Source organism: Balaenoptera ricei, chromosome 7 (genome assembly GCF_028023285.1).
Source record: "Balaenoptera ricei isolate mBalRic1 chromosome 7, mBalRic1.hap2, whole genome shotgun sequence".
Lineage (NCBI taxonomy): Eukaryota > Metazoa > Chordata > Mammalia > Artiodactyla > Balaenopteridae > Balaenoptera > Balaenoptera ricei.
The window spans coordinates 88,804,067-88,827,102 of record NC_082645.1 but is presented as its reverse complement, the minus strand read 5'-3'; the positions used below and the strand labels follow the sequence as shown (position 1 = coordinate 88,827,102).

The window sequence follows — 23,036 nt, the reverse complement described above, 5'->3', positions numbered from 1 at the left end:
GCACCTGGGAAGATAGCGTCTCCCTACTCTGACTGCCACTTCCTTGATAAAATCAGATTATGGGGGGGGGGGAGGGGGTGATGAATTGGGAGATTGGGATTGACATGTATACACTAATATGTATAAAATGGGTAACTAATAACAACCTGCTGTATAAAAAAATAAATAAAATAAAATTTAAAAATTAAAAAAAAAAATCAGATTACAAAGTAAGTGGAACACCTTGAAGAAATGGAGCTATTTCCATGACAGCAGGCTCCATGACATCAGGTTCAACAGATCCCTAATCCTTAAGAGTAAAACAGTACAAAAGGGTAGAATTATTAATATGCTTTCTAATATAAGTTGAGGTTTTATTTAGGATATTAACCAGAGGTTTGCTTGATGGTGCAGAAATAAAAGTAAAGATCATTGCTCTAAGGAAATCAGGACTCCAGGTTGGGATCCCAGATTTGCGGATCTCCACGTTCCAAGCCATCTAATGGTCTTCTTTTCTAGTTAGCTTGTGGAAGCCTACAATGGAGGAAAACACTGTTTATACTAGGATAAATCTGTTAATGTGTTGATAGGATATTAAACAGCAGTTCTCTAAATGTTTGTACTTCTTAATGAAATTAAACCCTCCCATATAAAGTGTTTTCATGGTGTTAAATCCTTTCATTTTCTAAAAAAGGTTTTTTTTAAGAAAAACTAAATTTTAACTACTGCAGTTGCCTCATTTGTTAAGGGACTCGTACAATGCCATTTAAATAAATAGTTCCTACCCATCCAACACCGTGAGTGAGAAGACCTGATTCTTGCCCAGGAAGAGTGTCAGTAGCTCTACCTTGTTTGCTGACACCTTTCCTGTACTGTGTCCCTACCTGCACACTTTTCTTAGTGACCTATGAAGGAAAGTGATTATGTGTAAATGCTACATTATGTGGCTCAGAGACACTGTATATCTCTCGGTAATTTTCCCCAATTAAGTGAACAAAACCAACAGGTCTAGCCCCGGAGTTACTACCCTGACTTCCTGCTGTGTTCCTTGGAGCGCCCTTTCTCTGCTTCAGACTGAGTTAAACTTCATTCTGTTGGAACAAGCACTTCCTAAAATATCCCAAGAAACTTACTATGGTGCATAGTAACAATTGGGAAGTCATCTTGCTTACCGTATTAGAATAATTTGTTTTAGGTAATTAATACTGTATACTTCAGTTGTCAATTAGCTATCTTTTTTCTGTTCATTTATTGATTGAATAAACATTCGTTCAGAACCGAGTGTGTATTAGGCACTGTGCTAAGAGATAAGGCTATGGAAATGCATAAGAGGAAGCATCTAATGGGGGAGACAGGCAGGTAAGTACTCACAATACAGTACAGTTGTTGAATTTGAGAGTAGAGGGACACCAAGCTTGGCATGAGTGAGTCAGGAAAGATCCGAGGAAGTACAGCAATCGTTATATTTGCCAAATACTAATTCTTACCCTTTTAAGGATCTGGACTTTGAGACTCTGAGGAAACTTAGATTCTTTCCTCTAAAAAAAAAAAAAAAAAAGCCAAAATTTTGCATATTATTTTATGTATTCACCTTGACACCCCATATATCTCAGGGTAAGCATTCCTGGTCTACAGACTTAATATTTTCAGTCCAAATTAACTCTGTAGCATAAATAGCCTACCCCTTTCCCTATTCTAAAACTGCTTTTTTCAGGTCTTTAAGTTAAATACTTTGTAATAACATTCTAGAATCTTACCACATCTTTATGTCTTTCATGTTATAGACTAGTTACCACCTCAAGCGTCAAAGTTTTTTTCCTTGCTAGCCCATATGTCACAGTTGTGATTAATTCGTATTTTGTAAAGTTTTAGTTAAGTTGATAATTTTTGTGTCACCTTTAAAAAGAAAGCACTTTGGGGACTTCCCTGGTGGCCCAGTGGGTAAGACTCCGTGCTCCCAGTGCAGGGGGCCCGGGTTCAATCCCTGGTCAGGGAACTAGATCCCATATGCGTGACGCAACTAGGAGTTCACATGCAACTAAGAAGTCCACATGCCGCAACTAAAGATCCTACATGCCGCAACTAAATATGCGGCAACTAAACATGCCGCAACAAAGATCCCCAGTGCCGCAACTAAGATGGAAGCAACCTAAGTGTCCATCATCGGATGAATGGGTAAAGAAGATGTGGCACATATATACAATGTAATATTACTCAGCCATAAAAAGAAACGAAATTGAGATATTTGTAGTGAGGTGGATGGACCTAGAGTCTGTCATACAGAGTGAAGTAAGTCAGAAAGAGAAAAACAAATACCGTATGCTAACACATATATATGGAATCTAAGAAAAAAAAAAAAAAAAAGGTCATGAAGACCCTAGGGGTAAAAGGGGAATAAAGACACAGACCTACTAGAGAATGGACTTGAGGATATGGGGAGGGGGAAGGGTAAGCTCTGACAAAGTGAGAGAGTGGCATGGACATATATACACTAACAAATGTAAAATAGATAGCTAGTGGGAAGCAGCCGCATAGCACAGGGAGATCAGCTCGGTGGTTTGTGACCACCTAGAGGGGTGGGATAGGGAGGGTGGGAGGGAGGGAGACGCAAGAGGGAAGAGATATGGGAACATATGTATATGTATAACTGATTCACTTTGTTATAAAGCAGAAACTAACACACCATTGTAAAGCAATTATACTCCAATAAAGATGTTAAAAAGTGCTCGCTTCGGCAGCACATATACTAAAATTGCAACGATACAGACAAGATTAGCATGGCCCCTGCGCAAGGATGACACGCAAATTCGTGAAGCGTTCCATATTTTTGTGGTCATCCATGTACAATGCTTGGTGTCAGTCTATGTCTTGTAAAAATAAAATACAGTGTGTGTGTGTGAAAAAAAAAGATGTTAAAAAAAATCCACTCATTATGCTGGTAAAAAAAAAAAAAAGACCGCGTCACAGCCTAAATAAATAAATAAATAAATTTTTAAAAAAGAAAGCACTTTGGATTTAAATTATCTTCCACCAATAACATAATTTTACTTTTGCCTTATTTCCAATTTTTTTTCTGAGGTTTTTAGGTGCAAATTTTACCTTTGACTCGAAGATTCATTTATGACAAATTACGGTTATGTAAATGTGCACTTGAGGTCAGTTATTAACAGTTATTAACTTAATCCTCTTTAAACCTTTAAAATAAGTTACATACAGCACGTGAACGTTTACCGCGTGCGACCACTGGTGCTGAGAAGCGCCCGAGAGTTCAGGAATGACCGAGGCTCAGAAGCTTCCGTCCTCCGAGGGGTGGCAGCCCAGGGCCCGGCAGGTGCAGTGGGGCTGGGAGGAGGCGGGGGACCCGGGCTCCGGGCTCGGGACTCAGCAGAGGAGCCGAGAATTCCCTCCACTTCCCCACGCCTCGGAGGTCTTCCACTCAGTACCTTATACTGATGTTCTGACCGGTTTGGTGTTTGTCATTAAGTGAAGAGGAATTCGGGAAAGGAGGACCAGAGAGGGTCTCGGAGTTTCTTCAAGAACCGGCGGAGCGCGGCTCCCGCGGGGTTACGCGAGAGCCTGAACAGAGTGAACGCGGACGCCGAGGCCGAGGCGCCGAGGGCAGCGCGGCTTTTGCGTTCGCCAAGCCGCGGGGTTTAAATCTCCCGCCTCCCGCAGCCGGAGCCCGACACCTCCACGCTCCGGTGCGGAGGGGCACCGGCTGCGGGTTCGGCTCGGCAGCGGCGCAGGGCTCGCGAGCGGCGGCAGAGGGAACGGGCGCCGGGACCGACCTCCGAGCTGCCGAACGCGACCCGAGGCGGCGGAGGACCGGCGCGTCGCGGCTCCGGCGTCGAGGTGAGTGTCTGCGGCCTCCTCTGGCCTCCAACTCTCCGCGCGGAGGAAGGGCCGCGCCCTCCCCGGCGGAGGCTGGGAGGCCAAACCTTTGGTTCCCATGGCGACGCCCCAAGGTGGAGGGGCGGCGGTAGGTGCCCGCCACGCGCGCAAGCGGTCTCTCGGGGCTTCGCTGGCCTTCTCGGTTCTCTTGGGGACCCCGGCCCCTGCGGCCTCCCCTCCCGGACGAGGTCCTGTCCGAGCTCCTCCGGGCTTACCCTGGGCAGATCGGGCCAAGAGTAGTTTTAGGCTTGGCAGCGTCCCGGCGGGCCGAAGGGAGCTTCCACCCACGCTCGCCCCGGGTAGCGAGCGAACGAGCGCAGGGGCCTGAGGCTTGTTTGGGTGATTTCTCTCGAAGGTGCGGATCGCTTCCATTAGAAGCAGATGCTTACGGCCTTTAGGTGCTTTCCTGCTGACCTCCTTTTTATGTTGTGCCTATTTTCATGTTATTATTTTGTAGTGGGAATGTCTTCTTTACAGACTAAATGGCTAGCAATGGGTAAAACAAAACACAAGTAAATGTGCGGTTTAAGACAAAGTGCAGAAGGCGCGAGCTCCCGAGGGGTTCCGCGCACAGATCTCGCTGCCTGAGGCCTTTATCCCAGCGCCACGCACCGGTCCGGCTCGTGGAAACTGGATCATCTGGTCAGATGCCCAAATGCTGTCAGCTGTCAGATACCTGATGCTCTGAGAAAGATGGAGAGTGGAAAAAAATCCATCCTGGCAACTAACCCGCGATGCTGTGGATTTGCCAGTAGAGGGTGTAGGATTATTTTTCATGTAATAGATGATCTTGATGCACAGAGCATGAAAGCAATCATAAACTCTGGGTCACTGTGAGATAGCTTATTGGGAAGATAACGTTTATCCATCGTTTGGGTTTTTTTCTAAGTATTTATGTATTGATTTATGTGGTTACGACTCAGGCAACGTACTGTAAGGTGATATTACTTTAATCATCTTCACATCAATATTTATGGAGTAGCCACAGGTGCCCATCCTTTAGTAGGAGTTAATTATACATTTATTGGCCAAATAAACATCCAATGGTATGTATATATTTTTATATGACCAACCTTTTTAGTCGTTTTATATTTATACTCAGTATTCTTTGAAATTTCTGTGTTTATTTAATAGTGCAAAATGATTGTATATCTTGACATTAAAACAGTTATGTGCAAGACATTGTTCTAATTACCAGTAATTAATGTTAGAGTTAGGTGGTTGTTCAGAGATCAGCCAGTCCAAAGTGCAAAAACTGCAAACATAAGACTGGTGGAAAAACTAGGAAGCCATATTTTTATTAGAAATATTTATTATAAAACAATAAAACAAAATTTATACCAATGACTGAACTAGGACAAAATATTAAATATCAGATATTAAACAGTATTGTTTTGTTCTACTGTGCTGTCAAACTTTATTTCATTGTGTGGTACATACTATATTCAAAATTTTTCCCTTTCCTTTATAGCTTACCTTTCTCAGTACTCACTGTGCCTCCTGTAAATTTTTATTCTTTAACAACAACAGATGGGGTGTGTGAAGGACTTTTCAGTATGTCTGTGACTGGAAAGATTTCCTCATGTGAACTGGCTTTTGTTATTTAATAACATCCTTATTCCCCTTTTCCCTTGTTTGTTTTTCATTCATCTGTTAGGTTTTTTCCTTTTTTCTTAAGTCAGACTTCTCAAACTTCTGCTTGCATCCAATAGTCACCTTCTATGTAATTATTATTATTATTATTTTCCTATTGTAGACTCATTTGCAAATAACACTTTAGGTTTTAAAAGAATTTTTTTGTGTGGATTTAGTTTAGATTAAAAAAAAAAAAAACCAAAGCCCAAAAAGTAAATTACCACAATAAGTACAGTTACAACAGCCAGCATTAACAGCTGTTCACATTGTGTTGTATTTCTTTCAAATATTTTTTAAATAAAGCATTTCCAATAAAGCTAAAGTTGTTTTTGTATCATACCCATTCTCTTCCTGCCCGCTATATATTGCTCATTTATATTATTCTTTTTTTCTTAATCTTGCTAGAAGCATGTAAATTTTAATAATTTTTTCAAATGAACCAACTGATTTTCTCTATTTGCTTGTTTTCTATTTCACTGATTTCTACTCTTATTTTTATTATTTTGTTTCTTCTACTTTGGGTTTACTGTGCTCTTCTTTTTCTTCTTAAAGTGGAAGTATAAATAATTGATTTTGTACCTTTTTTACTTTCATATATTGATAGGTATTTAAAGCTATTAGTTTTCTTCTAAGCATGCTTTAGCTGCATCCCACAAACTTGGGTGTTTTCATTATCATTTAGTTTTAAATATTTTAAAATTTCTCTGTCACCTGTTATTTATTTAGATGTGTTACTTTACTTTCAAATACTTGGGATTTTTTTTTTTTAGATAGATCACCGCTATTGATTTCTAAATTAGTGTTGTTGGCGTCAGGACATACTCTGCGCTATTTCAAAACCTTTAAACTTATTGAGTTTTTTTGTTTGTTTGTTTTCTGCCTATCCTAAGGTCTGTCTTGGTGAATGTTCCCATTACCCTTGGGGAAAAGATTTGTATTTGGCTGGTGGTGGTGGTGGAGTGGTCTATAAATGTCAGTTAAGTCAAGTTGGTTGAGAGTGTTGTTCAAATCTTTTAAATCTCCACATGTTTTATGTCTCCTTATTCAGTCAGTTACTCTGGGGGGAGTGTTAAGTCTCTAATTATGATTGTAGATTTGTCTGTTTCTCCCTTTAGTTCTATCAATTTTTTTTCTCATATTTCGTGGCTCTGTTATTAATCACATACATATTTAAGATTGCTATGTCTTTTTGATAAATTGACCCTTTTATTATTATGAAATGGTCATCTTACCTCTGAAAATACTTTTTACCTGGAAGCCTGTTTTATCGGACATTAATATAAGCTTAATGTTTGTCTCATATCTTTTTTATCCTTTTCCTTTTAACTCATCTGTATTTATGTTTAATGTGTGTTTCTTATAAACTACATATAGTTGGCTTGTACTACTTGTTATCTAGTCTTACAGTCTGCCTTTTAACACTGTTTATATCATCCACTTATGTTTTTGTTTTCTGTGTTTGGATTAAGCACAAAATATTGGTGTTCTTTTTCTGTTTTCCTACTTACTCTTTGGTCCTCCTTCCTGCCTTCTTTCTAGTAAATTGAGTTTTTAAAAATTTATTCTACTTCTCCTCTCTTGACTTTTTAGTTTTGCCTCTTTGTGTTATTTTTTTTATTGATTGTGCTAGAGATCACAATATGCATCTTGAATTTATAAAGCCTATTCTCAAATATATTCTAGTACTTCATGAACAATGTAAGAGTATTACAACTTAGACTTCCATTTATCATACTGTTATCTTTTCTTCTGTTATATATTTTACTTCTACATATGCTTTATATTTTTTATTTTTAAAGAATCAATCATCTTTTAGTGAAATTTAAAGATGCACATGTATATTTTTGAAACTTTCTTTGTGTTTATCAGCATATATTTACCCTTTTTGATTTCTCTCTTGCTTCCTGTAGAACTGAGTTTCTATATATTATCATTTTCCTTCACCCTAAATAATATTTAGGATTTTTAGTAGCGCAGGTCTGCGTGGAATAAGTCTTTCAGTTTTTATCTGTCTGAAATTTTATTTTCCTTTCATTTTTGAAGGATATTTTTATTGGGTATAGAATTCTTGGTCAACTTTTTTCAGTACTTAAAGATGTAATTCACTTGTCTTTTGTCCTCTTTTTTTTTTTTTTTTTTTTTGTCAAGCAGTTTCCTTCTCTTCCTACTGTTCTGCCAAAGATGAAAGGAGTCATGAGTCCTAGGCAGGACTGTTCACTTTCTGGATTTTAGTTCATTAGCTTTTTTTTTTTTTGCATCCTCAGCTCTCTGATTGGCTTTTAAAAAACACATAATTTTGTAGGTTATCTATCAATAGTTTATTCTCATTGTTAGGATGGGAGTTCTCTTAACTTTCTGAAGTGGAAGTGGAATACCAGTACAATACTGATTTAATTAATATTACTTAAAAATCCCTTTATTACTCTTATTTTCCAGATTTTTTCTGGTTATTCTTATATTTTGTTTGCCCAGTGAACTTTTGACTTACTTTGTCATTTTAAAAATAATTGCAGAGGGGTGGGATGGGGAGGGTGGGAGGGAGGGAGATGCAAGAGGGAAGGAAGAGATATGGGAACATATTGTATATGTATAACTGATTAACTTTGTTATAAAGCAGAAGCTAACACACCATTGTAAGGCAATTATACTTCAATAAAGATGTTTAAAAAAAATAATAATAATTGCAATTTTTTTTTGAAACTTTTTTTAGAATTTATTTTATTTAATTTATTTTTGGCTGCATTGGGTCTTCACTGCTGTGCGCGGGCTTTCTCTAGTTCAGCGAGCGAGAGCTACTCTTCCTTGTGGTGCGCGGGCTTCTCATTGCTGTGGCTTCTCTTGTTGTGGAGCACAGGCTCTAGGCACACGGGCATCAGTTGTTGTGGCTCGCGAGCCCTAGAGCACAGGCTCAGTAGTTGTGGTGCACGGGCTTAGTTGCTCCACGGCATGTGGGATCTTCTGGGACCAGGGCTCAAACCCGTGTCCCCCGCATTGGCAGGCGGATTCTTAACCACTGTGCCCCCAGGGAAGCCCAATAATTGCAAATTTTAATAATGATTGAGATTACATTGCATGCATAGATTAATTTAGAAACAAATGACTTCTTTACTTTATTGAGTCTTCCTATCCAAAAACAAGGTGTTTCTCTTCTTTTTAAAGTCAACTTTCTATTTTAGTAGTGCTTTTAGTTTTCGTCATATAAGTTATTTGGTACTGAAATTATTCCTAGGAATTTTAATAGGGACGAATTTTTTTCTTGCATTATATTTTCTAACTATTTTTTGGAAATCAGTAGGAAAACTGCTCAGTTTTATATACTAATTTTATAACCAGCTACCTTCTTAAAAGATCTTATTGCTTCTAATAATTTCTCAATGCATTGCCTTAAGTGTTCCAGGTATACTGTCACATCATGTGTAAAATTATACTAATCCCCCATTTTTTTTTAAGTCTCATTCTATTGTTTAGCACTTCTAGAACAATGTTAAGTAATAGAAAAATGGTGGCCTTCCTTGGTATTGTTCCTCGCTTTAATGGGAATGCTCTTGCTGTTTTATCATTAAGTACTATAGTGCATTTGAGTGTGAGTGTGTGTATGTGTGTATGCCCCCTATTAAAGTAGAAGCCCTATATTCCTGTTTTATGAAAAATTTCTTCTTAAGATATCAAGAAGGGATGTTAAATTTTATTAAATGCCTTTTTATCATGAAAGATGAAAAATTATCATACTTACATTGCTTCTTACTAACATTTTAACAGTATGTTCTGGAATTTTTGTCACAGATGATTTTTATCAAATTTTTCTTATTTTTACATTATGTACTTTACATTATGTATTTAAACAGTCATAGGAATTAATTTCTGTTTGTTTGTTATAACCACATTTAGATTTAACAGAATTAAATGCTCTTTGCTATACCGTTTCACCATTTCTCCATTTTATAAATTCTTGATTTTTAAATATATTTTACTTGTATGGATTGTGGCTTCAAATAATTTTTGTTTTGTTGTTTTATTTTAAGAGGGGTTCATGAGTGCTATATTTCTGATTCTTGTATATCTAAAAAACCCTTGTCTAGATACTCAGCCTTACTCAAATACCATATTTTATTGATTCTAAGATGCACCTGTTCATATTTTCACATCTCTGAAATCATTTCTGTAATCTGAACTTTTTACCAATATGTATCTGACAATTGATGGTATGAAAGCACAGTTTACTTTGTAGCCCTTTTTCTTATATAGAGGTACATAAAATAATGGTTCACTTTTCAAATGATGGTGTCTTCAATTGATGAAATATGATAATTACAAATTATTCCTTTACCTAAAAATAATTTTTTATCTCTAAGGCTGGAAAAGACCAGAAAATTGGTGAGTTGTAGTGAACAAGCACTTTCCTACATTACTGGTACTGGGCATAAAAACTGGTACAATCTCTATGGAGCACAATTTAGCAAAATGAAAACGATTTAAAATGCATAAACCCTTTGATTCAGCCCTTATACTTCCAGGAATTTATTTTATAGGTATACTTGCATGTATTTTAAATAATATATATATTTACTAATTTTAGCATGGTTTGAAATAATAAAATTCTGGAAGCAATCTAAATATCCATCAATAATAGACCATCAAGTAGATTACTGTACATCCATACACATGGAATGTTATATATCCATTAAAATTGTATTTCAGCTACATAAGAAAATTCCATGTTAGATTCTTTTTCCCTTAGTACTCTACAGTCTCACTTTTATCCATTCTCTAATGTGGCTGAGGAGTTGCCTGAGGCCAGGATAAACTATTTAATTTGTAGGTGGCCCTCTTTTTTTCTGTCTAGATGCTAGTAGCATTCTTTCTTTACCCTTGAAATTCAGCAGCATTCCACAGCATGTCTTATTCTTGATCATTCTCTATTAATTTTTCTTGGAACACGGTGAACACTTTCAATTTTCAGCTTTATATTCTTGAATATTTTGGTTGTTCCATATGTCTGTCTCTCTCTAAGAATATTTCTTATGTTAGATCTCAATTGTTTATCTTCCAAATCTATACATCATTTTGTTCCGTCTAACCACTTTGTTTGAATCTAACCACCTTTATCTTGTAATCTTCATTCTGAATGATTTTCCCAGGCTTGTCATCAATATTATTCACTTAGTTTTCTGAAGTATCTATTCTACTTGGAATTGTTTCTAATGCAGTTTCAAGTTCTGTGGTATTTTTTTCCTCTTCTTTTTCTTTATATCTTTTGCTTCCTTCAGATCTTTTTTAAAAATCTCTTTTATGGAATATTATTCCATTTATCTGCAGGCAGAGCAGTTTTTCTTTAAACCTGTTTTATGAAGCAGTTTTTCAAATTTATATATATTTTTCTCTTTCTCACGTTATGGTCCCTCCTTTTCTTATAATGCTACTTTTTCATGTTATTTATTTTTCATGTTATTTATTGTTGAAAGGGGCAGTTCTATTTTGGCCTACTTTTTGCCCAAGAGTAATATAAGTAGTTTTATATAACCCTGAGGCTGGATAGGTGACTGGGTACATTATCGTGATCTCTTCTTTAACTGGCTTCTTGGTGACAGTTTTCATATGCTCTCTTGAAGCAGTTTCCCACAGCATATGTTAATCACTGGTTCCAGAGGCAGGTCAATGCTGATATATCTCTGATTTTTCTAGGGTACTTTTGTCTGCTATACAAGGTTGACTACCAACTTGTTGTTTCTGTTTCTCTACAGCCATGTCTTGCCCCTTGTCAGGGAAAATAAAAATATCCTGGCCATTGTAGGTTTTACGGAGACCAACACATAATACCTCTCACCTTTTTATTCCCTCTTGAGATTGAAACCAATTCAGATGTAGTCAAACACCTAGGCAGATGGAGGTAAAATATCAGCTTTATTATTGAGAGAACCGTTAGAGGATGTGTATCATGTCAATGGTCTTTTAATATTTCTGTCCCCTAGTCCAGACCTGGAAGAGCCCATTCAAGGGAAAGTTTGGGTCTTTATAATAGACACACTTACCTAAGACTTTTGCCTCTCACTGATTAGGTCACAAGTGATGAGTAAAAGGTTAAAAAAGGACTAAATTCACTAATTTTATGACTTGATAAATTAGCTCTACCCAGTCAAGAAGTGTGGACCAATGGTTAATTCACCCGTCAAGCTTCTCGCTGTAGGGGAGAAAGGGCAAGAGGCTGGGAATATTTATAGAAAATTTCTCCTCATAGAAACCAGAAGAGCTTAAAATGAAGCATTCCCCACCTTAAACATAATGATTTCTTCTTCAGTGGTCTTCTTTGCTAGCCTGTGATAATATAGGGAGATAGGCACCAAGTAAACTGTCTACCTCTTCCTTAAATCTGGCTGCTATGCCTTTAAGAATTCATGTTTTCAAGTTAGTGATTAATTATTGGAATTGCTCTTCAGGACCTAATCTATTTGCCAAAACCGAATCTGCTTCAGACTAGAGGAGATGCATGTCAAATTTGGTCATCCTCTTTGAATCTGATGCAAACTTCATTGTATCAGACATTTACTTATTGGCATCAGTGCTATGAGATGTGGCAATTTTTTCCACATGGGGAACCTGATTTAATGAATAGAGGTTTTTATTTATTTATTTATTTATTATTGAGATATAGTTGATGTAGAATATTATGTAAGTTAGAGGTGTACAACAATTTTTAAAGGTTATACTCCACTTATAGTTATTATAAAACATTGGCTGTATTTCCTGTGTTGTACAATATATCCTTGTAGCTTATTTATTTTATAAATAAATATTATTTTATTTTATAAATAAATACCTCTCAATTTCCTACCCCTATTTTTCCCCTTTCCCCTTCCCTCTCTCCACTGGTAACCACTAGTTTGTTCTCTATATCTGAGTCTGTTTCCTTTTTGTTATATTCACTAGTTTCATTTATTTTAGATTCTACTTATAAGTGATATCATACAGTATTTGTCTTTCTCTGTCTGACTTATTTCACTTAGCATAATAACCTCCAAGTCCATCCATGTTGTTGCAAATGACAAATTTCATTCTTTCTTATGGCTGAGTAGTATTGTATGTATGTACACCACATTTTCTTTATCCATTCATCTGTTGATAGACACTTAGGTTGCTTCCATATCTTGGCAATTGTAAACAATGATGCTATGAATGTTGGGGGGTACATGTCTCTTTTCAGAGTAGTGTTTTTCTTTTTTTCTGATATATACCCAGGAGTGAAATTGCTGGTTCATATAGTAGTTCTATTTTTAGTTTTTTAAGAAACGTCCAAACTGTTTCTTAAAACAGAGGGAGAGAGACAGAGGGAGATTAGATACATACACAGAGGAGAAGGTGATGTGAAGACAGAGACAGAGATTGGAGTTATGTTGCTATTAGTCAAGGACTGCCAGCAGCCATTAGAAGGTACAAGAGGGAAGAACGTATTCTTCCCTAGAGTCTCCCAGAAAGTACAGCCCTGCTAATACCTTGATTTCAGACTTCTGGCCTCCAGAACTGTGAGATAATAAATTTCTATCGTTTTAAGCCACCAAGTTTGTGGTAATTTGTTACAGCAGCCATAGGAAATTAGTATATTGATCATACCACTACATTCTTTTATATTTTCTTATGTCTTTGTGGATTTCTTTTCATTTGTTCCACTGCTCTGTGGTTCTGGTGCCAGTACCATTCTGTTTTAATTAGTAAGATTCACATTCAGGCTTATTTTTTCAAGATAATTGTCATTTTGTTAAAGTTGTACATGTCCATGACCTTTAAAAGTCAAATATTAAAGGATTATAATGTTTAAAAGCAGTTCTTCCAATCCTGCTCCTGTTCCAATCTCCAGTGTCATGTACCTTCAACCCTTTTTTTCTCTCTGGTATTTTCTAAATCACATGTTTATATGCTACGTTTTGATTTATTAATTTAAAGCATTATCTACTAGGACTTAGGTCTCCTTCACCACCACAGTCTAACCCTATATTACAGTTTTTATTAAATCAAGTAAGTGTTTATGTTACTGTGAACTAACAAGTCTTTTTAAAACTTAGTCAAAAAAATATTACTGAGACTGATGTCAAAGAGCATACTGCCTATATTTTCTTCTGAAGTTTTATGGTTTCAGGTCTTATATTTAACTCTTTAAATTTATTTTTGTGTATCATTGAGAAAGTAGTCCAGTTTGATTCTTTTGCACATAACTGTCCAGTTTTCCTAGCACTATTTATTGATGAGGCTCTCTTTTCCGCAATGTATATTCTTGCCTCCTTTGTCAGATTAATTGCCCATGTAAGTGTGGGTTCATTTCTGGGCTCGGTGTTCTGTTCCGTTGATCTGTGTGTCTGTTTTAGTGCCAGTACCATACTGCTTTGATGACTGTAGCTTTGTAGTATAGTTTGAAATTAAGGCGCATGATACCTCCAACTTTGTTCTTCTTTCTCAAGATTGCTTTGGCTATTCAGGGTCTTTTGTGTTTACATACAAATTTTAGAATTATTCTAGTTCTGTGAAAAATGCCATTGGTATTTTGTTAAGATTGCATTGAATCTGTAGATTTCCTTGAGTAGTATGGTCTTTTTAATAATATTAATTCTTCTAATCCATGAGCACGGTTTATCTTTCCATCTGTTTGGGAAGTCTTTGGTTATTTTCATCAGCATCTTACGGTTTTCTGAGTACCAGATTTTTACCTCCTTAGTCAGATTCATTTCTATGTATTTTATTCTTTTTGATGTGATTGTAAATGGGATCATTTTCTTTCTTTTTTTTTGGCTGCATCGGGCCTTAGTTGCAGCAGACAGGATCTTCATTGAGGTGTGTGGGATCTTTTGTTGCAGTGCGCAGGCTTCTCTCTAGTTGTGGCATGCGGGTTTTTTTCTCTCACTAATTGTGGTACACGGGCTCCAGGACGCATGGGCTCTGTAGTTGTGGTGCGTGGGCTCCAGAGTGCATGGGCTCTGTAGTTTGCGGCACACAGGCTCTCTCATTGAGGCGTGCTAGCTCAGTACTTTTGGCGCGTGGGCTTAGTTGCCCCACGGCATGTGGGATCTTAGTTCCCCGACCAGGGATCGAACCCACATCCCCTGCATTGGAAGGTGGATTCTTTACCACTGGACCACCAGGGAAGTCCCTAAATGGGATCATTTTCTTAATTTCTCTTTCAGATAGTTCTTTGTTAGTGTATAGAAATGCAACAGATTTCTGCATATTAATTTTGTATCCTGCAACTTTACCAAATTCATTAATGAGTTCTAATAGTTTTGTCATGGTATATTTAGGATTTTCTATATATCGTATCATGTTACCTGTAAACAGTGACAGTTTTTCTTCTTCTTTCCCAGGAGTGATTTGGATTCCTTTTATTTATCTTTCTTCTCTGATAACTGTGGCCAGGACTTCCAATACTATGTTGGATAAAAGTGACAAGAGTGGGCATCCTTGTCCTGTTCCTGATCTTAGAGAAAATGCTTTCAGCTTTATAGGCACATGAAAAGATGTTCAACATCACTAATTATAGGGGAAATGCAAATCAAAGCCACAATGAGATATCACCTCAAAATAACAAGTGTTGGTGAGGATGTGGAGAAAAGGGAACCCTTGTACACTGTTGGTGGGAATGTAAATTGGTGCAGCCACTATGGAAAACAGTATTAGGGACTTAGGTAATTCCTCAAAAAATTAAAAATAGAATTACCATATGATCCAGCAGTTCCCATTCCTGGGTATTTATCTGAAGAAAATGAAAACACTAATTCAAAAAGATATATGCACCCCTATGTTCATGGCAGCATTATTTACAATAGCCATGATCAGGAGGCAGCCTTAGTGCCCTTCAGCAGATGAATGGATAAACAAGATGGTACACACACACACACACACACACACACACACACACACACACAATGGAATATTACTCAGCCATAAAAAAGAATGAAATCTTGCCATTTGCAAACATAACAAAACAGAAACAGTCATAGATACAGAGAAGAAGTAGGTATTGCAAGAGGGGAGGGGTTTGGGCGGAGGAGAGATGAAGGTGGTGAGGGAGATTAAGAGGTACAAATTTCCAGTTGCAAAATAAATGTCACAGTATGAAACGTACAGTGTGGGGAATATAGTCAATAATTATGTAATGTCTTTGTATGGTGACAGACGGTAACTAGATTTATCATGGTAATCATTTTGAAATGTATAGAAATATCGAATCACAATGTGTGTAACATAGTGTTGTAGGTCAGTTATACTTCAAAAGGAAACAAACTCATAGAAAAAGAGATCAGGTTTGTGGTTGCCAGAGGTGGAGGGTGGGGAGAGAGAAGTTGGATGAAGGCAGTCAAAAGGTACAAACTTCCAGTTATAAGATTAATAAGTACTAGTAATGTAGTGTACAACATGATAAATAAAATGAACACTGCTGTATGCTGTCTATGAAAGTTGTTAAGAGTAAATCCTAAAGAGTTCTCATCACCAGGAAAAAAGTCATTTTCTGTTTCTTTAATTTGTCTCTATATGAGATGATGGATGTTCGCTAAACTTGTGGTAGTTATTTCACGATATATGTAAGTAAAATCATGCTGTACACCTTAAACTTATTCAGTGCTGTGTGTCACATATATATGTCACATATATATTTATATATATATAAAACTGGAAGAAAAAAACCAACTTAGTTGGTTTAGTGCCCTATAACCATTCCTCCTGTTTTGAATATCATTTCCCTTCATTTTTATTGGAATTAATACTGGCGCTTTTTTAAACCTAATTTTCTGAATAACCATTGATTTTTTTTCCCAATTGCTCTAACATTTCTGCTATATGGCTATGAGTAATATGCTCAAACATATCAGTTATGTTTCCTAGTCATCTGCTTTCTAGAGTCATTAATCTTCCTGCTTGAATTTGAGCTGCTTGTTCTGTGTAGCTGTCATCTTAGGCCTTCCCTTCATTGCTTTTCCAGATTTTATTTAGTTCTTCTCATCATGCATTGCTGCTTTTGAGAAATCTGCTCTTATTCTGACTCCCAGTGCTTTGTATGTGATCTAATTTTTATCTCTTAGAACTTCCAGGATCTTTTTATCCCTGCTTTTCTGAAAGTTTACAATGATGCACTTTGGAGCAAATCTCTTTTTGTATGGAGATTTGTGTCCTTCAGTTACAGGAAATTTTCTTCAATTATTTCTTCCCTTAGTCAATCTTTACAGTACTCTTTAGACAAATATTAGACTTCCAGGACTGTCTTTAATTTTCTTAACTTTTTTTTTCTAATGTATTTATTTATTTTTGGCTGCGTTGGGTCTTCGTTGCTGGGCAGGGGCTTTCTCTAGTTGTGGCGAGCAGGGGCTACTCTTCATCGTGGTGCGCGGGCTTCTCATTTCGGTGGCTTTTCTTGTTGCGGAGCACAGGCTCTAGGCACGCGGGCTTCAGTAGTTGTGGTGCATGGGCTTCAGTGGTTGTGGCTCGCGGGCTTTAGAACGCAGGCTCAGTAGTTGTGGCACACAGGCTTAGTTGCTCTGCAGCATGTGGGATCTTCCCGGACCAGGGATCAAACCCATGTCCCCTGCGTTGGCAGACGGATTCTTAACCACTGCCCCACCAGGGAAGTCCCTAATTTTCTTAACTTTTTTATTGTTCTACTTTCTGAGATATTTCTTATATTTTTCAACCCTTTTATTAATGTTTTAAAATTTTCAATTATTCTATTTTTTCCCCCAATAATTCTTTTTTATTCCTTTATTATTCCTTTCTAAGTGATAGTCTGTTCATGGAAGCAGTAGCTTTACTTATCTCTCTGATAAGATAATATTTTATAAGACACTATTTGAGGGATATTAGAGAGTTATTTTTTGTTTTGTTCCCTCCCCCCGCACCAAGCCCCGTATTGTCTTTGTTTCCTTTCAGATATTTTCTTTTTTTGTTGTTGTTGGTTTAGGTCAGAGGTCTTTCTTGACGGAGAGTTTCCTCAGATATCTGGCTATCTTTGGCTCTCTATATTTAAGATTATAACAAAGCTAATTGGAAGCTTAGTATGTGGGAGTGAGCTTGTCAGCTGGTGAGTTTCTCCCTAGGGTGAAAAGGCAAAGATCTATCCTTTTAGAATGTCCAAATGAAGTACTCCTTTTCTCTGGAGCTTTTAATTTTTTTCAGAGAAAAGAATGTTCCAGTCTTCTCTGAGGAGTGGAGAGGTGTGGGTGTGTGTGCTTTGCTACTGGTGAGCAAGGAAGGGGAAAAGAGCTTGAAATTCAGTGATTCAGCATGTAAACTTTCACTTAATCATTTTGTTTTCAGGCCAAGCCCTCTTCTGTTAGCTTGCCAAAGACCAGAGCTTTCCATGTTTAACTTCTTCAACTTCCATTGAGTGACATAGATTAAGCGGGCGGGGAGGTGCCTCAGGGTCCAGCCTGCTGTATACAGGCTTCAGTGAATCCTCCTTCCACTTCTAAATGTTGAGTCTTTCAGGTACTCTGCAGGGTAATTGACTCATTCCTCATTAGCATTCCTCTGTTAGTTGCTTAGGATACTACTTTCTCTGCCTTCTTCCAAAAATTTATTGAAATCTCTCATATGCTCTAGTCACTATGCTTATTTTCTCTATGCTTATGAGTTAATAGATAACTTTTTTGTTTTACACCTTTACTGTTATTTTAGTGGGTTTGGGAAGGGAACACAGATAAGTGCATGTAGTCAATCTGCATTTTTGACAGGGCACCCTTGTAATACATTTTAATACCTGAAAGGGCAAGTTCTTTCAAGTTTTTCTCAGTGTTGAGTTTTAAAATTATGTCAGTCAAATTTAAAAAGTTTAGGGTTTTAAAATTTTACATCCTATGCATTCTTGTTTATTGAGAGGCTGTATGTAATATACTTATATACAACTTTATATTTTTAAAAGAAATTTTGTATGTGTTATCCCATTTGAGCTTCATATTATGAGAGGCTCTGCACTTGGGAACATTGAGCATAGCAGAGGATTGGGAGAGGTGTTGGCCTGAAATTTGCAATAAAGTTGGAAATATAATGCTCAAGTTTTATAAGCAGTTAGCTTTAATATCATTAAAAAAATTTTTTTTATTTTTTAAAATTAATTAATTTATTTTTGGCTGCATTGGGTCTTCATTGCTGTGCGCAGGCTTTCTCTAGTTGCAGCGAGTGGGGGCTACTCTTCGTTGAGGTACGAGGGCTCTCGTTCTCTTGCTGTGGAGCACGGGCTCTTGGTGCACGGGCTTCAGTAGTTGCAGCATGAGGGCTCAGTAGTTGTGGCGCACGGGCTTAGTTGCACTGAGGCATGTGGGATCTTCCCGGACCAGGGCTCGAACCCGTGTCCCCTGCATTGGCAGGCAGATTCTTAACCACTGCGCCACCAAGGAAGTCCTAATATCGTTTTAACAGAAGAACTTAGTGTGATACTTTAAACTATCAAAAACTTTTGAAATATAGTTTTTCAGCCATTCTTTCAAAAAGATAAAATATTTTCTTCTCTAGTTGACTTCCTCTTCTCTAATATATTGTTTATATTTTGAATGGTGTTATTGATTTTCATCAACATTTTTCAAGTCTTTTCTTTTTTTTTTTTAACATCTTTATTGGAGTATAATTGCTTTACAATGGTGTGTTAGTTTCTGCTTGATTTATTTATTTAAGTATAGTCCCTTTACAATATTGTGTTAACTTCAGATTAGTTTCAGCATAGTGATTCGGTATTTTTGTAGCTTATATTCCATTATAGGTTATTACAAGATAATAGGTTTAATTCCTTGTGCTATACAGTAAATCCTTGTTGCTTATCTATTTTCTATATAGTAGTTTGTATCCATGAATCCCATACCCCTAATTTGTCCCTCTCCCCCTTCCCTCTCCCCTTTGTTAATGAGAAGTTTGTTTTCTCTGTTTGTAAGTCTATTTCTGTTTTGTATATACTATCATTTGTATTTTTTTTTAGATTCCACATATAAATGATATTGTATAGTATTTGTCTTTGTCTGACTTATTTCATTAAGCATAATATTCTCTAGGTCTATCCACGTTGTTGCAAATGGCAATAAATGGCAGTATTTCATTTTTCTTTATGGCTGAGTAATATTCCATTGTGTATATATGTGTGTGTGTGTGTATCACATCTTCTTAACTCAGTCATCTGTTGATGAGCACTTGGGTTGCATCCATGTCTTGGCTATTGTAAATAGTGCTGCTGTGAACATTGGGGTGCATGTATCTTTTTGAATTAGTGTTTTTGTTTTTTCCGGACGTATACCCAAGAGTGGAATTGCTGGATCATATGGTAGTTCAGTTTTTAGCTTTCTAAGGAACCTCCATACTGTCTTCTGTAATGACTGCACTGATCTGCATTCCCACCAAAAGTGTACAAGGGTTCCCTTTTCTCCACATCCTCTCCAAAATTTATTTGTAGTTTTTTGATGGTAACCATTCTGACTGGTGTGAGGTGACACATCATTGTGGTTTTGATTTCCATTTCTATAATAATTAGCAATGTTGAGCATCTTTTCATGTGCCTGTTACCTATCTGTATGTCTTCTTTGGAAAAATGTCTATTCAGGTATTCTGCCCATTTTTTGATTGGATTGTTTGGTTTTTTTGATATTGAGTTGTATGAGCCGTTTGTATATTTTGGATGTTAACCCCTTGTTGGTCGCATCATTTGCAAATATTTTCTCTCATTCCACAGGTGGTCTTTTTGTTTTGTTGATGGTTTCCTTTGCTGTGCAAAAGCTTTCAATTATCTAATAATCTATTTTTTTAATTAAAAAAAATTTTTTAACATCTTTGTTGGAGTATAAGTGCTTTACAATCGTGTGTTAGTTGCTGCTGTATAACAAAGTGAATCAGCTATATGTATACATATATCCCCTTATCTCCTCCCTCTTGTGTCTCCCTCCCACCCTCCCTATCCCACCCCTCTAGGTGGACACAACGCACAGAGCTGATCTCCCTGTGCTATGTGGCTGCTTCCCATTAGCTATCAATTTTACATTTGGTAGTGTATATATGTCCATGCCACTCTCCCACTTCATCCCAGCTTACCCTTCCCCCTCCGCGTGTCCTCAAGTCCATTCTCTACGTCTGCATCTTTATTCCTGTCCTGCCCCGAGGTTCTTCAGAAACTTTTTTTTTTTTTTAGATTCCACATATATGTGTTAGCATATGGTATTTGTTTTTCTCTTTCTGACTTACTTCACTCTGTATGACAGACTCTAGGTCCATCCACCTCACTACAAATAACTCAATTTAATAATCTATTTTAAATGTTACTCATATGTCCGTTATGAAATGATATGACTAAAGTGGTATACGTAAATTAATTATATCTCTAGAGTAAATTCATAATATGTCAGTCTAAAAAGTAAATAACAATCCTGAAGCATATCATTTTTTGAAAAAAATAACATCTAATTTGTTTTTTTATGTAACCTCTTCTTTATAGACTAAAATTATGCAGATTAATAAAAGTATATACTACTTATAAAAAATAAATTTTATTGTAACTAGAAATTCAAACACAGTTTGCAGTATCGACTTTCTGTTTTGTTAATGACCTTTTTCTGTTTTCATTCTTATAAGCAACATTCTTTTTTATGTATGTAACTAGTTCTTGGAAACCTATAGGTTTTTGGAAGCAGGTTACCTGAAAATTAGGAAACTAATATTGTATGTTTCAGTTAACTCACTATAAGACAGAAGATAACTTTAATCATAGTTTCCTCACCTTCAAAATGCAAAAGAACACTGCTTTTGGAGTCAAAGTCTTGGATGTGTGCTAAGTATCAATATGTTCTTAATGTATGTGTATCCTTGAGAAAGTTCTCTTAATTTCACAATGCCTCAGTGATCTCCTTTACAAAACTGGAATAATAAAATCTGCCATTTCTAGTTGTCAGGGTTGTCATGAAGATTGAAGGAGATAAAATGTATGAAAATGTTTTAAAAATTGTCAACAGTTCTACAAGTATAATGATTACTATTTTAGTCAGTAGTAATACCAAGATTATCGGGAACTTTTAAATATCTTAAGCCCCCTCTAAGACTTTATCTTTTACATAATTTTGAAGTATTTTTGAAAAACAATTAAGCTCTAGTCATGTTATAAGAATATTAGGTGGACATTGTATCCTCTCTGTGGGCAACTTACTTTCTTAGTATGGGATTTTGGGGTGTATGATTGAATGGCTGTAAGTAATTGCCATATTCTTTCTGTTTTAGATAAAGACAGGTCTGCATTTAATTTTCTCATTCAGTGTCTTATTGATGTTATGATTGCAGTGTCAAGTGTAGCACCCAGAACAAAGCTGGCATTTAATATGTGTATGAAACTGACTTCCTTATTGGGACTCTTTGGAAATTTCAGCTAATTATAGTTCTGCCTACTTCTATTGTCTCAGAGTATTTGTAAATTTCAACTGCCCTAGTCCTGTTCTAGTCTCTCAGTAACCAAACCCACATTTGGCTAAACAACAGTTAAGCTCACCTATCTGAAAGGATTTGTATTTATAACCTGATGCAATTCTAGTCTAATATTACAGCTGGTACTTTATAAAATATATCCTTTAGGAAAGTTTGAGGGGCAGATTCTCAATCTGTGACTTAAAAGTTTGTCTTTCATATCAGTAGCCCCTAATAATTCCAATAGGCTTCAGTTTGTCTCCATCTGTGCAAGGGGACATACAAATGACCCTGTAACATAATCTACTCATTGATTTGCCAGAGCCAAAAACTATTCCTGAATTAATGGACAATTGATGCAAGATTAGTCAGGCAGTACCTTTAAAAATTACATATATGGGGCTTCCCTGGTGGCGCAGTGGTTAAGAATCCGCCTGCCAATTCAGGGGACACGGGTTTGAGCCCTGGTTGGGGAAGATCCCACGTGCCGTGGAGCAACTAGGCCCGTGCGCCACAACTACTGAGCCTGCACTCTAGAGCCTGTGTGCTGCAACTACTGAGCCTGCGTGCCACAACTAATGAAGCCCGTGCGCCTAGAGCCCGTGCTCCGCAACAAGAGAAGCCACCGCAATGAGAAGCCCACACACCACAACAAAGAGTAGCCTCTACTCGCCGCAACTAGAGAAAGCCTGCGCACAGCAACAAAGAACCAACACAGCCAAAAATAGATAGATTAAATAAATAAATTTATTTTTTAAAAATTACATATATGATAATATAGTATATATATGTGTATACATATGAACAAAGAATAAACATTAGCTTAAAGAGACTTATGACTCTTCAGACTAGGCTTTGAGAACCATGATCTAGATCAGAGGTCTGTAAACTTTTTCTGTAAAAGACCATGATAGTCAATAATTTTGGCTGTGTAGGCCATGCAGTCTGCTGGATCTACTCAACTCCGCTGCTGTAGCAAGAAGGCAGCTAAGGACTAATTTGCCGGAGGACCATAGTGTTTGCCCATCAACCTAGATCCCTGAAATACAGTGGAGATGTGATCTTGCTTAGGCACATCATTTGCCCACAAAGCACTTTCTTCTGAGGTGAGTTGTTTGAGTTCCTTTTTTTAGGTT

General features: G+C 36.9%; 1 protein-coding gene and 1 non-coding gene across 2 annotated transcripts in view; both read left to right on the top strand.

Moving 5' to 3' along the window:
- Window positions 1–2,701: 2,701 nt before the first annotated feature.
- On the top strand, window positions 2,702–2,808 carry LOC132369423 (U6 spliceosomal RNA). The gene has a single exon (XR_009504398.1). It is a non-coding gene; the product is annotated as a U6 spliceosomal RNA (small nuclear RNA).
- Window positions 2,809–3,575: 767 nt separating this feature from the next.
- The window catches only part of ICA1L (islet cell autoantigen 1 like), a 68,516-nt gene continuing 49,055 nt past the window's right edge, over window positions 3,576–23,036 (top strand). Inside the window, exon 1 of the mRNA XM_059927358.1 lies at window positions 3,576–3,831. The gene's annotated coding sequence lies outside the window, so the exon portion shown is untranslated. The remainder of the gene's footprint in view (window positions 3,832–23,036) is intronic.